This window comes from Perognathus longimembris, chromosome 1, assembly GCF_023159225.1.
Source record: "Perognathus longimembris pacificus isolate PPM17 chromosome 1, ASM2315922v1, whole genome shotgun sequence".
Lineage (NCBI taxonomy): Eukaryota > Metazoa > Chordata > Mammalia > Rodentia > Heteromyidae > Perognathus > Perognathus longimembris.
This window is the reverse complement of record NC_063161.1, coordinates 2,560,767-2,579,175: the sequence shown is the minus strand read 5'-3', so window position 1 is coordinate 2,579,175 and position 18,409 is coordinate 2,560,767. Positions and strand designations below refer to the sequence as shown.

The following is an 18,409-nucleotide window of genomic DNA, read 5'->3' as shown; positions in this document are numbered from 1 at the left end:
TTCATTACCAGGAGGTGCAGGTCACCGCGCTTGAAGAAACACCATACCAATTCACAAGTCCCAGAGACCAGGGAATCCTGAGGAGGTCAACAGAGAAACCTGTGTGCTAACTAACACATCACAGTGAACTCCTTAATGAAACCAAGTGCAGACAGATTTAAAAAGATTTTTTTTTTTCGATGAAGTCTTGCTGTGTAGCTCAGAATACGTTTGAATTCTTGTTCGTCCTGCTTCATCCTCTTGAATGAGTGATGGGACGAGGGTCGTGTGTAACCAGGCCCAGCTTGAAATTGTTAAAGCTGTTTGAGAAGATGCTTCTTAAGACGCCTGTCATTGAGAGCTTCTTTACGAAAGCCCCTGCGGATGTGTCTTCGGAATGTGGAAAGAATATGTCACCTGGAGTCCGTACCTGGCAGAGATCTCCATCCAGATGAGTTTGGAACTCCAGGAGTCTCACTTCTGGTTGATTTCACACTGCCCCACGATGCTCATCAAATCCGGGGTGCAAAGCGCACAGGACAGTGGCCCCTCACCTCTCATGTCCTCGGGGCATCACTGGGAGATAGTGGTCCAAAGTGCCCAGCAGGCAGGTTTCCTTCCTGGGTGGGCAAAGACTAAGCTCAAGTCTGAGACCTGGTCCTCCAGAACGCTGGCTCTGGGGCGTGAGGAAGGACTTGGGACTTCCTGTGTGAGAGCAGACGTGTCCTCAGGAATTTCATTTCCGGCTAAAAGCATTTTATCTTAGCTCCAGTGTAGCAGGAACAGCTTCCGGTCCAAAGGGGTTCCTGTCTGCCATTCTCACTCCTGCCTCTCTGGGTGGACGTTAGGCTTCCCTGGGGCACGCTGGCTGCTGCTGGCGGGGTAGGAAGAAGGGCTTGGGTCTGTGATCTCTGGAAGGAGAGAGCTGTTCGGACGAAAGCCATGATAGTGATTTGAAGGAATGGCTGTGAATTTCTGTTGAGATCAGAACCCTACCCAAGCCAGGCAAGGTGGCTCAGGCCTGTTGTCCTAGCTGCTTGGAGGCCGAGGTGGAGGGGACAGGGCATTGTTTGGGGCCAGCGTAGGCAGGAAGCAGGCTCAAGTTTGGGAGACTCCGTCTCAGCCAGTAGCCGGGCGTGGTGGTGCGTGCCTGCCCTTCCAGCGCAGCAACTGGTTGTAGTGGTGGGTGCTGGGCGGGCCCGGCAGCGCAAGAAGCACACGTACAAGCATCGCAGACCGGCGTGCCTTGAAAACACCCAGTGCCCAAAGGGGCTGGAGGCGCATTTCACGTGGGAGAGTGCTTGTCCAGCCCGCAAAAGGCCGGGAGTTAAATCTTCAGTATTATAACACAAAACAAAACACTAGCAACCATTAAAAAAGCAGTCCAGCTACAAAAGCCCACCCAACACTTTTTGCCTTTTGTATTTATTTTGCTATAGAATATAACAGCACTCCTACCCACCCCGTCTCCTTGGGGGAGAACCAGAGGAACGCCTGTGGTTAGAGAATGGCTCCGGCCCTCCACCCTGCCCAGCACTGGCGCGTGGGAGTGGACACGGTGCGCCCGCCACCTGGGGAAGGCTGCATAGAGTCGTCACACAGGAAATGCAGGCCGGAGCAGCTGGATCTGTGCCAGTGGCTCACGCCTCTAACCCTAGCTACTCGGGAGGCTGAGAACTGGGACCGTGGTTCAAAGTTAGCCTGGGCAGGGAAGTCTGTGAGACTCTCATCTCCAGTTAAACACCGAAAAAAGCCAGAAGTGGAGCTGTGGCTCAAGTGGCAGAGCCCTAGCCGTGAGCAAAAAAAAAAAAAAAGCTCAGGGACAGCGCCTGGGCCCTGAGTTCAAGTCCAAAAAAAACCCCACAGCAAAACCCAAAACAAAACCAGAACCTCTTGACGTGTAGAGCTGCCGTCCTGGCTCTGGGTTGGGTGAGTGTTTGGTGAGAAAGGTGTTCATGCGTAAAGTGTGCAGCAGCTCCTGGACACTGAGTGTGATGGTGTTGTCAGGTTTCTCTGGTGCCAGGCACACTGGGAGCTGGGAGGGCTGCTGTGTTGGTCGTTTGGACTGCGTGGTGTGCAGAGGGGGGCCCGTGCTGTGCCCTTCTGCTGTGGCACTGCGCTCCGGCCCCTCTGCCCTCCCGGTCCCCACCCCTCTGCCCTCCCGGTCCCCGCCCCTCTGTCCTCCCGGTCCCCGCCCCTCTATCCTCCCAGTCCCCGCCCTCTGCCCTCCTGGTCCCCGACCCTCTGTCCTCCCAGTCCCCGCCCTCTGCCCTCCTGGTCCCCGCCCCTCTGTCCTCCCGGTCCCCGCCCTCTGCCCTCCCGGCTCCTGTCGCTCTGCCGTGGCACAGAGCTCCGGAACGCCTTCGTGGTTCCTGTCCATCTGCCCTCATGATGCTTGTCGCCCTGTTGGCGCTCACACGTCCCTGCTGTCGCCCTTCCTCCGCTAGCCCCTGTGCCTTCACACGGGCTGCGTGTGTCGCTGTGGCACAGTGCGTGTGATTCCTCATGCCTAGTTTCTGAGCACATGCATTAGAAAGAACGGCACCGAACACACATTTTCTCCGAATGCTGAGTGGCCAGGTGACAGTGGCATCTCTTTGTCGTCACTCCGGTGTCAGGTGACAGTGGCATCTCTTTGTCGTCACTCCGGTGTCAGGTGACAGTGGCATCTCTTTGTCGTCACTCCGGTGTCAGGTGACAGTGGCATCTCTTTGTCATCCCTCGGGTGTCCGTCGCCCTCCGCGGATCCGCGCCTCTACCTCAGCAGTCGCTGCCAGCATGATGAGCTCACCACGGTGGCCCTTGTGGCTTCGCTCAGGGTGGGGCAGCTTTTCTTAGCTTCTGCACGCCACGCTTGAGGTGGAGGCAGGACCTCGGCGACTGCCTGCCCCGCACAGAGGGTGCTCCCGTCTCACGGACAGCCCCGGCGCGTGGGCGGGGCCCTGCCGGGCTGGGGAGCCGCGGTGGGGGGGGACCGATGCCAGGCACAGCCACCGGCGGGGGGGGGCCCCAGACAGAACCGCAGAGACGCCCCGTCTCACCCAGGACTCAACTCACTTGTTGTAATCTTTAATCCTAGGAAATTTGTAATTTTTTTTGTTCAAGAATATTCTTGGGGCTGGGAATATGGCCTAGTGGCAAGAGCGCTTGCCTCCTACACACGAAGCTCTCGGTTCGATTCCCCAGCACCACATATATGGAAAACGGCCAGAAGGGGCGCTGTGGCTCAGGTGGCAGAGTGCTAGCCTTGAGCGGGAAGAAGCCAGGGACAGTGCTCAGGCCCTGAGTCCAAGGCCCAGGACTGGCAAAAAAAAAAAAAAAAAAAAGAATATTCTTTATCTGAAAGCAAAGTTCATAGCTAATTGTAATTAAATGCCTTCAGCTTACATATGTCTTAAAGTTTTGTTTTATGTGAGAACGGGGCATGTGTCAAACAGCTTCACAGAAAGAAGAATTAAAATGCCATATATTTTATTATCGTGCCTGTATTATTTAAATTCCAAAAGCATTTGTGGGCTCAGAGGAGATATAATGTTCATTCTAAAGTTATCTGTCTACACTATTTATATTAGCTGTCACTCTTGTTCCCTAGTATTAAAGGATTTTTTTAATGTAAACTCAACAGTGCTTACTAATTATTTGACAATTTATTGCTATAATGATAAATACTCATTAATGCTTTAACCAACTGATAAAGAGTTTCAAAATGTAAGCCTTATAATGAGAATTTTTTTGTGAAACATTTGGAGATATTCCATTTGGATTGCTTAAGTAATTTTGAGGATGAAATTTAACATTTTTTTGCAGTGAGCTTCAGTGACACCTTTCTGGGTCTCCATCATTATGCCTATTGTGTGTGACGCCAATCTTTGAGGTCAGGGAAAACGACCCAAGCCAAACCTCAGGCCGGCGCACACCCTTGGGCAGCTGCCACTGCGTACCCAGTGTCACACATCCGTTGTGGTACGGATGATGTCCATGCGAATGACATCACCGTGGCCCCCTCTTTCCGTGAGGTACGCCGGAGGCGCTCCCCTAGCGCCCATCCTCATCGCTGCTTTCATTTGGTCATGTCCGTTCAGACCGCCCATGAGGGAGTGGTGTTCTCTTAGGGCCAATGCGGCCAGAAGGGAAGCTGGCACCCTGCTTCTGGCGGCCCAGAGGCTGTGTCGCGTGGCCCGGGAGGGGCTGAGGTGGGAAGTCCATTTGTTTGGGGAGGTGTAAGGTTGAGAGGCCCCGGTAGGCCCTGGGGGCCCTAGAAACCCGGTCACTGGTGAGTCAGTCGGACGAGCCGGTCTAAATGAGGCCTTCAAGAAATGTCAGGCTAGAGAGATTTCTTCCACAGCAGCAACGCTGTTGCCTGGGCTACTTAGGGAGAGCAAATGAGACTGCAGAAATGTACTTTCCCTTTCTTTAGTGGAAAAAACCCACAAAGAACTGCTTCTCACCTCGTCTTCCCAACCCCACAGGGCCTCCAAGGGTTCAGTGAGGAAAATACAGAAGACTGAATTATATTTGAATTTCAAATAAACAGTGAATAATTTTTTTGAGCACAAGTGTGCCCTGGGCTCAACCTATTTAAGGGGTGAGCTGAGAACGGGGTTCCTGAGCTCCAGTCTTCATCTTCCTCCTAGATGCTGCAGGGGATGAGACTATGACCTTCCATGCCATGCTTGATGTGCAGACTCCACACACACAGCCCTGCGTGGACCTACACGCCCCACGTACACGCACTGGTGTATGTGCGCATCCATAGACACGCACACACACGCTGCAGATGTGGCTAGCCTTATTGGCACATCTATGGCATTCACAGTCACTTGCTTTTCAGTTTCCTGCAGGTGTCTTGGTGTTTCATGCACATTGTCCTGGTGAGTTGGAGGTGGGTGGCTCATGTCCTCCAGCAGGGATCCTTGTCTGGGGCCAGAGCATAGGTTCAGATGGAGCTCCATGGGTACTGAGCTCCTTTCACCTATCTACCTACCTACCCACCCACCCACCCATCTACCTACTTACCTATCATCCTTCCATCCACCCATCCACCCATCCACCCATCCATCCATCCATCCATCCACCCATCCACCCATCCACCCATCCATCCATCCACCCATCCATCCATCCATCCATCCACCCATCCATCCATCCATCTCAATGAACTGCAGGAGTGATTCTGCAACACGAAGGGCCATGTCTTACTCTGACTTTAGTGCAGACACAGGGATGAGGCACCAAGTGCTGCTCCTCCTAAGTGAAGCGATTCTTCAGAGATTGGTCAGTTTTCCACACAGTTCTGTCATAGGAATTATGTTCTGAACGACCAGCTCAGGACTCCTGCACCATGCTGGTGATATATTCACCACCAGGTCAGAGCCTGGTCAATCTGTGGGAGAATAGACTTGTCTTTGTAGAGACCATGGCCAGTCTGTAGGAGAACAGACTTGTCTTCATAAAGACCATGGGTCTTAGCCTTTTGTTCCTCCTTTCTACACGTCAAAAGGTTGTATGAGGGGCTGGGAATATGGCCTAGTGGCAAGAGTGCTTGCCTCCTACACATGAAGCTCTCAGTTCGATTCCCCAGCACCACATATATGGAAAACGGCCAGAAGTGGCGCTGTGGCTCAGGTGGCAGAGTGCTAGCCTTGAGCAAAAAGAAGCCAGGGATGGTGCTCAGGCCCTGAGTCCAAGGCCCAGGACTGCCCCCCCCCCCCAAAAAAAAAAGGTTGTACAAGAGGATTACAGTTTAACATACCCGTTTAAATGTGCTGTGCTTCTTGATGCAAGTCACCATTTCCACATTCTTCCCTGTCCCTCCTGTTCCCTCTCCCAGACTCATTTACATTTCCAGCTAACATCATCACATCTGTACATGGAGTATTCTGACTGTATTTGTCCCATGTTCTTGTTTCCACTCATCTACCCAACTCTTGGTAGTCCCCCCCATTCAAACTCAGCTCACCTTCCTGATGCTCATTTTACATAACTGTTACGTGTTCCAAAGGTTTAGCCCATGGAGTTTCACTCCTTATATGCTGTACTTTAGTCTACTTCATCTTGTACATAAGCATGTGCTCCTGTGTGTGTTTACCTGGGAGGTCGTATTTGTTCTAAGATCTACGTGTGAGAGAAAACATGCATCCCCCTTTGGCTTTCTGGGTCTGGCTTACTTTGCTCAGTGTGATATTTTTGAGATACGTCCAGTTTTCTGCAAAGGAAATAATTTTATTCTTCCCAATTGCTGCATAAAACTCTATTGTGTATGTGTACATGTACAGGCCTGCGCCTATGTGTGTGTATGTAATGTAGAATACATCATATCTGTTATATAATACATACATATAATATAAAATCGCACCACGTCTTCTTGATTCCTTCCATAGCATGGCTATGGTGAACTGTGCTGGAATGAGCTTAGGTGCGCAGTGCCTTCGCTCTTTTCTGTTACGTAATCTTTTGGGTAAATGCCGGAGCGTGGGATCGCTGGGTCATGGGGTAGCTCTGTGCGCAGGGTTTGGTGAACCTCCATACTGCCTTCCGCAGCGGTCGCTCTCGTTTCCATTCCTGTCAGCGGTGTGTTAGGATCCCCCTTCCCCTTGCATCCTCACCAGTGTTTGCGGTTTGTACTTTTGATGGTGGACATTCTTTTTTGGAGTGAGACAGAGTCAGGTATTTATTGGTCATTTGCATTGCCGTATGTGCTTCTTCTTCTGAGAACCGTTTAGCGCCTTTGTCCATTTATTAGTTGGAGTATTAATTCTCTGGGATTTTAGTTCTTTGCACTCCTTGTATACCCTGCTTGTTAGGCCTTTGTCAGATGTATCGCTGGCAAAGTCTTCTCCCATTCTACAGGCTTTCTTTTTAGCTTAGAAACGACAGCCTTTGCTGTGCAGAAGCTTTTAATCTTAGTGCCGTTTTCCTCGTCAGTTCTCCCTCCTGTGGATGTTGGCCCTGTGAGGTCTCCCACGGTGTCACTCAAGTCCAAGGGCCTAGCCTGGTGGCCTGATTGCGGCTGTCCAGGATCCTGACCTGGGGGGGGGGAGGTCTACTCTCACAGGAGAATCTGTCTTTCTACCACTTCGTGAACATTGCATCCCCTCCCTCTCTGGTCCCCCACTCCTTCCTCCTGCAGCCCAGTTGTACCTCCACATTCTCCTTGGGTGTTTACCCAGATCCTCGACCCGTGCCCTCTTCTCTGCAGCCTGGGGCTGGCAAGACGTGGGCCGCTCGTTTCCCTCGGTGCTGTCACCCACCGCATCGCGGCTCGTTCAGGGTCTTTGTGACTGTTCTTTGCTTTGGTACAGCCCGGGGCTCACCCTTCTGCTACCTTCCTGACGACAGTAAGGCTTCTTGGATTAGTGCTCAGCAACCCAGCTCGTGTGGTAGCTGTGAGTGAAGAGAAGTGCTGTGAGCGTGCACAGGGGGAGGGCCACGCGGCCTCCAGCACGCCCGCACCAGAAGCAGAGGCGTACGCGGGGGCGGGGCGGCAGCGAGGGAGGAGGTGACTCCGCCCGCCCCCAGAGGGGCTCTTCACCTGCTTTATGTCACCACCGTCACCGCTCTGTGCGCCACCTTTGGGAATGTGCCCGTCACACTCTGTCCCCTGGGATTTTGCCCGAGTGAGTAGGGAGCGGCTCCCGGCGTCGAGCGTGTCACTCGGTCGCCTCATAGGTCAAGTTGTCGTGTCTGCTTAGGTTGCCACGGAACAAGGTCCTGGGGACTGGGTGCTTACGTGGTGAAAGTTTAATTTCTCACGGCTCTAGAGCTCACAGATGCAATCTAGCGTTTGGGGGAGGCGGTGCTCTTTCTGAATGTGGGCGGGTGACCCTTCCTTGGTGTGTTCCCAGGAAGATGGGGCACTCTCGTGAGGACACCATCCCGTCGGGTCCCCGTCCCGCCTTCCTGACCACACATACCCTAACCAGTGGTCTCTTGAAGACCCCATCTTAATGACAGCCTCCCTGGGTGAGGGTTTCACATGAATAAGAGTTTCGGAGAGTGTTAAAGTTCGGTCACAATGGCCTGGGCGTGTGCTTTGCGTGTTGTGTTACACTAGGCACAGTCCACGAGGGAACTGTCCTCGTTAACCCCGTGACTCAGACCTTGGGCAGCTGGCACGGAGGAACCACATTTCAGTTTTCAGATTCTCCAAATCAAAGTAATGACATGACAGGAAATGAGCACCCTCATTTTTCACTTTTGAAATGGGATCTTTGAAGCTTGTATAATCACAGGAACGAAAAAGTGCCGGCGAATTTGGATGGTGTCAATTGCAGTGACATTTAAAGCTCTGTATTCCAAGAGAGTACTGATGCTTGACAGAAAGACTGTTCCAGAAGCTAGCTCTCCAGATGTGTGATACGTTGAGCCTTCCTTAGCGTGCCGGCCCTGGGCTGGGGCTGCTGAGCCGGGTCCTATTCTCATCTTGTTTCCCATCTGACTCTAGGGGGGAGGGACCCGGTGAGGACAGGGATGGGAGGGGTTCGGCGGGGACCGGGTGAGAGGCGGTCAGGAAGGGCCAGATGCTGACAGCATCGGGGAGCGGGCGGGGCGGGGGGAGTCCCGATGAGCAGAGGGATGGGGGATGAGAAAGCACCAGGTGTATACAGTGATGGCTGTGTGTGCGGCGTGTGTGTGTGTGTGTGAGAGAGAGAGAGAGAGAGAGAGAGAGAGGAGAGAGAGAAGGCAGGTCTAGGTGTGGACACCGATGGATGGGGGCAGGGAACGAGAAGGCGCCACACCTGGAAAGGGAGGGGGGCTGCTGTCGAAGGCACTTGCCTCACGCCGCTTGCTTGGGACCCCTGCGGCCTCCCTGGGAAGCGCCCCGCGGGCGGCCTGTGCGGCTGGCCTGCGGGGCAGGCGCTGCCCGGTTCTCCTCCCCGCCTGCCTTGCTGTGTCACTGCTAACGGCCACCGGAGGGCTGTTTAGAAAGCAGGAGCAGAGGCCGGGGCGGAGTGCCGTCGTGGGAGGGCGAGGGGAAGCCCCCCGCCCCCGTTCCAGGACAGCCTTCACTGAGAAGCCCGAGGAAGAGTCGACCTCGCTGCACCGTTAGAAGTGGGTGAGCCCCCAGACTCGGGAAGGCTAGGGAAGTGTCAGCCTGCGAACAGAGATGGTGACTTTTGGCTCAAGGGACCGGCTTGAGGGTTAGAAGAGGAAAAGAGCGGATGGCTCTCCCTGTCAGCGCCGCTCTGTAGCGGGGAGCCTCGCGGAGCCGTGCGAGGCGGGTGGCGGCTGCGTTTCTGTGGGTGCGGGGCTCGCCCCCATGGCCGTTTCCGGCCGTCACAGGTGAGATACGGATCTCCTTGGTCTGTGCTGCACGTGACGCGATGCCAGAGCCTCGCACGCCGGGCCCTGCGGTGAACCTGCGTGCGTGGCCCCTCAGGCCCTCCCCGGTGCCGTCGGTGCTGCTGTCGCTGCTGCAGAGGCGCACGGTGCTGGGCCGGTGGCTGGCAAGAGCTGGAGGTCGGTTGGGCGGTTCTGCTTGGACTGCTGCAAAGAGCGCTGCAGAGCGAGCTAGCTGCAGAGGGCCCTGCCCGGCCCCGGCTGTCCAGGTGGGCCTCCCTCCCTTGGGGGGCGCCCTCCCTCCCATCAGCCCGTTCGAGAGGAGCCATGCTGGCCCAGGCCAGGGAGGCCAAGGGGCAGTGGCCATGCGATTACTTTATTCTGTCACTCTTAAGAAGGACAATGCTGGAATTCATTACTGGAAAAAAGTCCCACCTCTGTGTTAAATGGCTTTATTTACTTGTGCATTTCCCTTTCTTGGGTTTTAATTCTGGTTCAATGTGATTTTAATGAAATTTCTCTGAATGCTATAGTGACTACATTGTAACGGTAAAATTGACTTATTCTTTCAAGGTAGAATTCGGTTACAGCTAGCAAACTAGATTCAGCATTATTGCCACCCAAGTGAAAATATTTTTATTACCCCTAGAAGGTAAGCAGTTGGAGAACAGAGAATCAATCAGCAGGGCGACTGGGATCCTGTGGAATATTCAGCATGGCTGCCGGTCTCCCGCGCCCATCCCGGAACGCGCCCATCTGCAGTGCTAGCCGTGCGCAGGGACGAGGCCCTCGCACCTGTGCCCAGCAGCTGTCAGGTGGCAGAGGCGGGGGGGGGAAGGGGAGAGCCCCGCGTGCCGTTGGTCCGCAGGTCTTGTGTCGTTGGCCGGGGCCTGGTGCTCAGGACCGAGCCCGTGGCCTTCCCCGCTGAATGTGGCTGCGGCCTGCTCTCCCCTCGGGGCTGTGCCGGCCGTCCATCGAGACCCTGTGGCCAGTGTGCCAGGCTGGCTCTCGGGGCCCCGCCGCACCCCGAGGGGGCATGCCCGGCATGCCGTGTCGGCAGAGAGTCTAAGTAGATATCCTGTTGCGTTTTTCTTGGGGGTGGAGAAGCAAGGCATTATGCAGTACGTTTTTTTTTTTTTTTTAAAGCGGCATTTAGCTGAGTGTGACGGTGCTGTCGTAGGCTGGACCCCATAGCAGGAAGATTGTGGCCCAAGGTCAGCCACCCAGGCAAAGAACCCGAGACTCCATTAGAAAAATAACTGAACCACAACAACAACACAAACAAAAAAGGAAAGGAAATAGAGCAGATTTAATGTAGTGCAAGAATTCATATGTTAGAAATAGGTTTCTAGGTTGCAGATATTCAGAATACTGATGAGCACAGATTCTCCCCCTTCCCCCCACCGTGAGCGCCCGCGGCTGCGGGGAGGAGCTGTGCTGTGTACTAGGTGGGAGTCTCCAGTCGCTGCCTCCATCACCGTGGCTTCCCCCCCACCGCCCCTCAGGTACCGCCGCACCATCCCCTCGTTGGTCCTACTCTCCCCCGTGGGCTCCATGATCTTCCGTCTGCATTCTGCAGCCTCCATCCTGGTCTGGTCCTGAACATGGCGGACTCTCTCGGCCCATCCTCTGCTGCGAGGCAGGCTGAGGGGGTCCTGGGGATGGAAGGCCCTCCCCAGCTTTGCCTGTGCCCCTAGGAGCTGAGCCGGCAGCTGTGCTCGTGATCCTGTCTGCTTCCAGGAGGCTGCCTGTCCTCGGCCCCGACTAGTCCTCCTGACACTCCTGGCCAGCATCTTGTTTGTCGTCCATACCTCTGTGTAACCCTGGAAAGCCAGGAAGTGGGGCTTGTCCCTGTGAAATCAGGAGTCCTGGCCCTGGGTCCTTGGCTTGTAGCTGTGCCTGCAGGTCCTCAGGCTGTGCTGGAGCTCACAGAGCCGTCTGCTCTAGGGCTCCAGCCTGCTAGGTGGCTTTGAGTTGCTTCAGTGCAGCTTAGAGAGAAAGTGCCCCATCCTCTAGGGGGCGTGGGGGATGTTACAGAGGAACTGCCCCGTCCTCTAGGGGGCGTGGGGGATGTTACAGAGGAACTGCCCATCCTCTAGGGGGTGTGGGAGATGTTACAGAGGAACTGCCCGTCCTCTAGGGGGCGTGGGGGATGTTACAGAGGAACTGCCCATCCTCTAGGGGGCGTGGTGGATGTTACAGAGGAACTGCCCCGTCCTCTAGGGGGCGTGGTGGATGTTACAGAGGAACTGCCCATCCTCTAGGGGGCGTGGGGGATGTTACAGAGGAACTGCCCATCCTCTAGGGGGCGTGGGGGATGTTACAGAGGAACTGCCCATCCTCTAGGGGGCGTGGGGGATGTTACAGAGGAACTGCCCATCCTCTAGGGGGCGTGGGGGATGTTACAGAGGAACTGCCCATCCTCTAGGGGGCGTGGGGGATGTTACAGAGGAACTGCCCATCCTCTAGGGGGCGTGGGGGATGTTACAGAGGAACTGCCCATCCTCTAGGGGGTGTGGGGGATGTTACAGAGGAACTGCCCATCCTCTAGGGGGCGTGGGGGATGTTACAGAGGAACTGCCCCATCCTCTAGGGGGCGTGGGGGATGTTACAGAGGAACTGCCTCGTCCTTAGGGGGCGTGGGGGATGTTACAGAGGAACTGCCCATCCTCTAGGGGGCGTGGGGGATGTTACAGAGGAACTGCCCATCCTCTAGGGGGCGTGGGGGATGTTACAGAGGAACTGCCCATCCTCTAGGGGGCATGGGGGATGTTACAGAGGAACTGCCCATCCTCTAGGGGGTGTGGGGGATGTTACAGAGGAACTGCCCATCCTCTAGGGGGCGTGGGGGATGTTACAGAGGAACTGCCCCATCCTCTAGGGGGCGTGGGGGATGTTACAGAGGAACTGCCTCGTCCTTAGGGGGCGTGGGGGATGTTACAGAGGAACTGCCCATCCTCTAGGGGGCGTGGGGGATGTTACAGAGGAACTGCCCATCCTCTAGGGGGCGTGGGGGATGTTACAGAGGAACTGCCCATCCTCTAGGGGGCGTGGGGGATGTTACAGAGGAACTGCCCATCCTCTAGGGGGCGTGGGGGATGTTACAGAGGAACTGCCCCATCCTCTAGGGGGCGTGGGGGATGTTACAGAGGAACTGCCCATCCTCTAGGGGGTGTGGGGGATGTTACAGAGGAACTGCCCCGTCCTTAGGGGGTGTGGGAGATGTTACAGAGGAACTGCCCATCCTCTAGGGGGCGTGGGGGATGTTACAGAGGAACTGCCCCGTCCTTAGTGGGCGTGGGGGATGTTACAGAGGAACTGCCCCGTCCTTAGGGGGTGTGGGGGATGTTACAGAGGAACTGCCCTGTCCTCTAGGGGGCATGGGGTATATTATGGAGGAACTGCCCCGTCCTCTAGGGGGCGTGGGGTATATTATGGAGGAACTGCCCTGTCCTCTAGGGGGCGTGGGGTTTATTATGGAAGAAATTCCCCATCCTCTAGGGGGTGTGGGGTATATTATGAACTGCCCCGTCCTCTAGGGGGCGTGGTGGATGTTACAGAGGAACTGCCCCCGTCCTCTAGGGGGCGTGGGGGATGTTACAGAGGAACTGCCCCGTCCTCTAGGGGGCGTGGGGTATATTATGAAGGAAATTCCCCACCCTCTAGGGCGTGTGGGGGATATTATGGAGGAACTGCCCTGTCCTTAGTGGGTGTGGGGGATGTTACAGAGGAACTGCCCCGCTCTCTGGGGGTCGTGGGGGATGTTGTAGAGGATCTGCCCATCCTCTAGGGGGTGTGGACTATATTATGGAGGAACTGCCCCGTCTGTTAGGGTGTGTGGGGTATATTATGGAGGAAGTGCCCCATCCTCTAGGGGGCATGGGGTATATTATGGAGAAACTGCCCCGTCCTCTAGGGGGCGTGGGGGTTGTTACGGAGGAACTGCCCCAGTCCTCTAGGGGGCGTGGGGTTTATTATGGGGGAAGTGCCCCGTCCTCTAGGGGGCGTGGGGGTTGTTGTGGTCGGTTTCTGTTTGTCATCACTTGGGTCCCTCTGTGGCTTTGTTTCTCTGGGACTCTCGCGTCCACCCACCGAGTAGCTGGCTTGAGTGTGTAGGAAGTGTGGGAAAGTGCCACCCTTTGTGCCAGCTCTGCCTCGCCTCCACCGTGACGGAAGCCACGGCCTCAGCGGTGGGGATGGCAGGGCTGTATGGTGGCGAGGCAAGGGCCAGGCGGCCTCCCTGCTCTACTGTTGCAGTGGAGTCCCTTGCCACTTAGTGAGGGAGCTGCTCTGGTCTTGCCCTTTGACCTGTGGGCCCTGTGGGTTTCCCGCTTCTCCCTGTAGACGGCCACTGTGCCAGGGGCGACCGTGATTCCTGCCCGTGGGGCTGGTGATGGTGGTGGCTGGCAGGGCGGTGGGGAGGCAGTGCTTGTGCAGGAGGGACTGATGGGCAAGGCTGATGAGAGATCTGAGAGCCAGAGCGCCTGCCGCTCCGTGGCTCCCCACACGGAGGGTCTTCCTTTCCCTTCCCCTCCAGCCTTTGCGTCAAGTCCTCCGGGGGCTCGGGGGTGTACGCTCAGTGCTTACCCTGTCGCCTCAGGAGCTGGACGTCGGGTCGGCCACCCTCTGCTACATGTCCAGGCCCACAGTGGTGCCTGAGAAGTGGGGACCGGAGCCTTGTCCCTGGGGCCCTCCCTCCCCCTGTCTGTTCCCTGTTCTCCCTGTATGTGTGTGTGTGTTCCTTTCTGGGCCTTGTGACCGCTCCAGATCGCCCTTTGCCCTCTGTAACAAGTACAGCGGGATTTATTTTCTGCAGACCTCCCATTCTGCCCCTGCAGTGCCGGAGCTCTCGTGCAAGTGAGCGTCTTTGGAGGCTCACGCGGAAGTCCCCTGCAGACAGGGGAGTGCTTACCTTTTAAGACCTGGCCCTGACGGGTGGCGGGCCTGTGACCGGAGGCTGCCCTGGCCTGCAGTAGAAGCCCACGTAACGGTCCCGGGGAGACTTCCTTCCCCAGGCCTGCGCTCAGCACAGCCCTACGAGGCTTCTGCCTCCCAGGGTGGAGGCCGCCGAGGGGGTCCTTGCTTTGTTCTCCCGGCCGTGCACATGCATGGAGTCGGGAGCCAGGCCAGAGGAGCCCCCCACGTGGATACCACTCACCGCCGCTCCCACCAAGCCCTCCTCCTCCCCTTGACCACTGAGGGGCGCGGGGGCTGGGGCGTGTGGAGGGCATTCACCCCCAGGAAGCAGGCGTGCTCTGCCACTGTTGGTGAGCAAGTGCAGCGTGAGCTGGGGCCTGAAGCGCTCAGGCCTGGGCGGGCGGCAGGGTCTTCCTGACCCCCGTGCTGACGGGGGGGGGGGGGAGGGAGGGTTATCGCCAAGCTGAGGTTAGTTAATCATGTTGTGAGCAGAGACTTCCAAATAAAGCAATTCCCCTTGACCTTAAGAAGGAAACTCGTCTTGGTTTGAATGTAGTCTATCAGACCTGGGTTTGAAATTATCCCCAGTGTCATTTTCTGTCCTTAGTTTGTAATTTGCTGGAAAGAATATAAGTGGTTATTTTCTAACTCAAGAACCAGTGTCACCTGAAACTCAGGGCAGGACGCAGCATTTTTCAGGGGTGCTTCCGAGCTGGGGTCTTCCGGGACTAAGTCAGTTCGTTATTGTGGGAGTCATTTTCCTTTCTAGGTCCTTTAATAAAAGTCTCTGGTATTCATCCCCAGTGCTACCCCTCCCCCCAAATAGAAGCAGAGGAACTGGGTGGCTCATGCCTGTAATTCCAACCTCTCAGGGATCTAAGGGTCAGGGTTCAGAGTCAGCCTGGGCAGGCAGTTCAAGAGGCCGTCTCCAACAAACCAGAAGGAACTCCGAGTGGTAGAGTGCTAGCCCCGTGAGCACAAATGATACAGTGTGAGGCCATGAGTTCAAACAGTCCCAGCGCACGCGCGCACACACACACACTTGCACACGCACACTCCCCAAACAACCTCCAAATAGAAGAGAAAGAAATGCAGAATCACAGACCCACATATTTCATGTACATAGACATAAGAGTCCTGAACAAAAGCTTTGGCAAGTCAAATTCGGCAGTACATAAAAAGAACAACAAATCCTTGTGACATTTGGTTTATCTCAAAATGCAAGGTTGATTTAACTGGTGAAAAAGCAATCGATATAGTTCGTTATATTAACATATTAAAAAGAACAAACCTATAAAAACGACCTTGATATATGCAGAAAAGGAATTTGACAGAATCTAGCGTTCACCCGTAATGAAAGCTCTCGGTAACCCAGGCCTCACAAGGAACATCCCGAGCTCTGTGGAGGCAGCTAAATTTACACAAAATGATGTAAATCTGAATGCTCTCCCACTGAGATCAGAAGTAGGGCAAAGTGTTCCTTCTCACCCCTTCTGTTCACTCTGCACACTGGTGGTTTTAGCCAATGCAGTGGGGCGAATGGAGAAATGAATGGAAACATACATCTGCCTAAATGGCACCCAGTCGGAAGACAAGTCACACGTGCTCATCTGTAAGCAGCGTAGTCATCTCTTGAGTTCTCACGGGCTGGCACAAGGCTGGAGTACTAAGAAGAGAGTCTAGCAGGAATTCAGGGCCTGAGGCCACTACGAAAATGAATCCTGTTTCTATATGCCGCTGCTATTAAGTGAGCAGTGCCGCTTATGCGTAAAAATGTCAAGTGTCTGGGGAAAACATGACGAAAGAGAAAATAGATTGTACACGGAAAGCTGCAGAACATTGCTGAGAGAAATTAAAGATGACCCAGTTATGTCCAGAGATCAGAAAACTCAGACTATTAAATATCGTTTCTTCCAGACTGATCGACCCCCTGTTCTACTCGGTCCCAATCATGACCCAGAATGCTTTTCTGTTGAAATTGACAAGCCGGGTGTCCTTGTTTCTCCCAGCCCTCTCCCCTTCGGTACTGGAGCTTGAACTCGGGGCCTCTCGCTTGCACAGTTTGCTTGCTTATCTGGTACTCTGCTGCTGAGCCATATCTTCAGCTTGGGATTTTGCTGGTTATTTTGGCGATGGAGTTTTTAGGACTTTTCTGCTCTGGTGGCTTTTAGATGTGAACTTCCTGAGCAGCTAGGATTATAGAGCTAAGCCACTGTGCCTGGCCACAAGCTGATTTGTAAATTCATGTGCATACACGAAGCCTCCAGAATAGCTAAACAACACCGAACAAGATAAACAACCTTGAAGGACTAACACTACCTGATTTCAAGAACTGTAATCACGGCCTGTGTTTTTGGCATTGAGACAAAGATCAGGGAGATAGAAGGAAGTGTTTAGAAATCAATGTGTTCATACCCAGAAAATCTGTTTCCAAAAAGGCACAGAAGAAATCCAGTGGCAAAAGCTATATTTTGTAGTACCCTATATCTATTGAACAAACGGTACATATGCACTGTATTTGAGGGGAGGGGTTGGGTTTGTATTTGTACTACATTTGCACTCTAAAATTGGGTCTGAATGATTCAGATTTGTTGTAAACCTAAAGTTAGGAAACTTCTACCAGAAAACAGTCTTTGCAAACTTGAGTTTGGCACTGAAGATTTCTTGGAATGGCACCGAAATCCTGGGATGTTTGAGAAAATCTGGGCAAAGTTCTCAAAATTAACGTCTGCTTTTCAAACCTTCCAGTCTTATTTATCTTCACAGTATTGTCTTTTGTTGAGTATGTGGGACAGAGCCAAGGCCCCAGTGAGTCTCCGTGTAGGCTCTCGGCCTGCTGACGGCCACCTCCCCCTCTTCTCCTGCCCAGGCAGCGCGGCCCTGCGGCTGACCCCTGGGGCCCTGGGCCTGTCCGGTGTGGGGTGCAGCCAGCCCTGGCTGCGTTCCCTGCGCCCAGGCCGCACGCGTTCTCGGTTGACTCCGTCTAACTGCTTGTGGTTTCCTCACTCGGAAGCAGCCCCTGCGCTGAGGGGCGTGTTGAGAAGCCAGTGAGCCTTGTCGCCTTGCTTCCGTGGAGCCCTAGAAGAGCTTGTGTTTTAGCTTATGTTGCTGCCAGAAAATACACCTTCCTACCTCTCTGGAGATGAGAGAAGACTGCGTGCCGTGACACCAGATGACCACGGGAGCGCCCCCTGCCGGGGGCGGGGGCGGGGGGCTTGGTTCTGCCCTGGGCCTGTCCTCACGGAGTCCCCAGGCAGTGCTGTGGGCTGTGGGTTGGGAACCGGCGCCCGGGCCTCTTCCTCCAGCCCGCCGGCCACTTGAGGCTCCCCCGCCTGTGAGCGGGCACTGCCCACCCTCACTCCCACACTTGGGCTGAGTCACGAGTCAGCATGGCTCACCCAGCTTGAGAAAGCATTGGTTTTATTGGAAAAGGCACAGGCCAGGAGGACCAGGCACGGGGAGGGATGTGGAGAGCAGAGTCTGGAGGGGTCCTGGGGCCTTGGAGCCCCACTGGTTCCGTCTGAGTCATGGTGGGTGCAGCACGTTAGGCTGGAGGCTCCTCGGAGGCCCCAGACCCTGCCCTGGCCCAGCGCCTGGTGGGCACATTCCCTGGTGACCAGTCTAGGGCCCACATGGGGCCAGCTCAGCATCACAGGGACACTCCCGGGCTTGCAGCCCCTGCCAGGAACCAGGAGCAGAGGCCAAGGGGGAGCCGATGGGCTCTGGAAGCCTCTGGAATGGCTCACCTCCAGGGTGTGAGGTCCCTGCGCTCCAGGGAGGGGCAAGGTGCCTCTCGAGGGGACGGGCACCCTCTCTGGCCCCTCCAGCTTTGTGGAATCGGGGGTTTGGGGCTCTTGCCCCAAAGCAGGCTGAGGTCTCCCTTTGGCTCTTCAGCGCATTCCTGAAGCGGTGTTAACATTTTCTAAGGAAATCTCCCTTCTTATTGATTTCCATTACAATTTCTGGAGACAGAAGTGTTTTTCCCGGAACGTGGAGCGTGCGGCCACACAGGTCTGACACAGGTCTGCTGCGGGGCCGGAGGGATTGCCGCAGAGCGGGCTCTCGGGGAACGCCCCGGGTGGACGCGGCGTCAGGACTGGCCCCGACGGCTGGGGGTCCAGCCTCCCCACCCCCGGGCCCTGGGTGGCGGGACGCCGTGTGGCATGGGTTGGAGGTGGGCTGGTCTGCGCAGTCCCGGCCGCACAGAGCTCCGGTCTGAGCGCCTCCGCGGCCTCTG

General features: G+C 55.3%; 1 protein-coding gene across 3 annotated transcripts in view; it reads left to right on the top strand.

Annotated features, from left to right (window-relative positions):
* Tbc1d22a (TBC1 domain family member 22A) overlaps positions 1-18,409 on the top strand; it is a 267,451-nt gene that overhangs the window by 174,050 nt on the left and 74,992 nt on the right. The gene's annotated exons all lie outside the window — the stretch shown is intronic.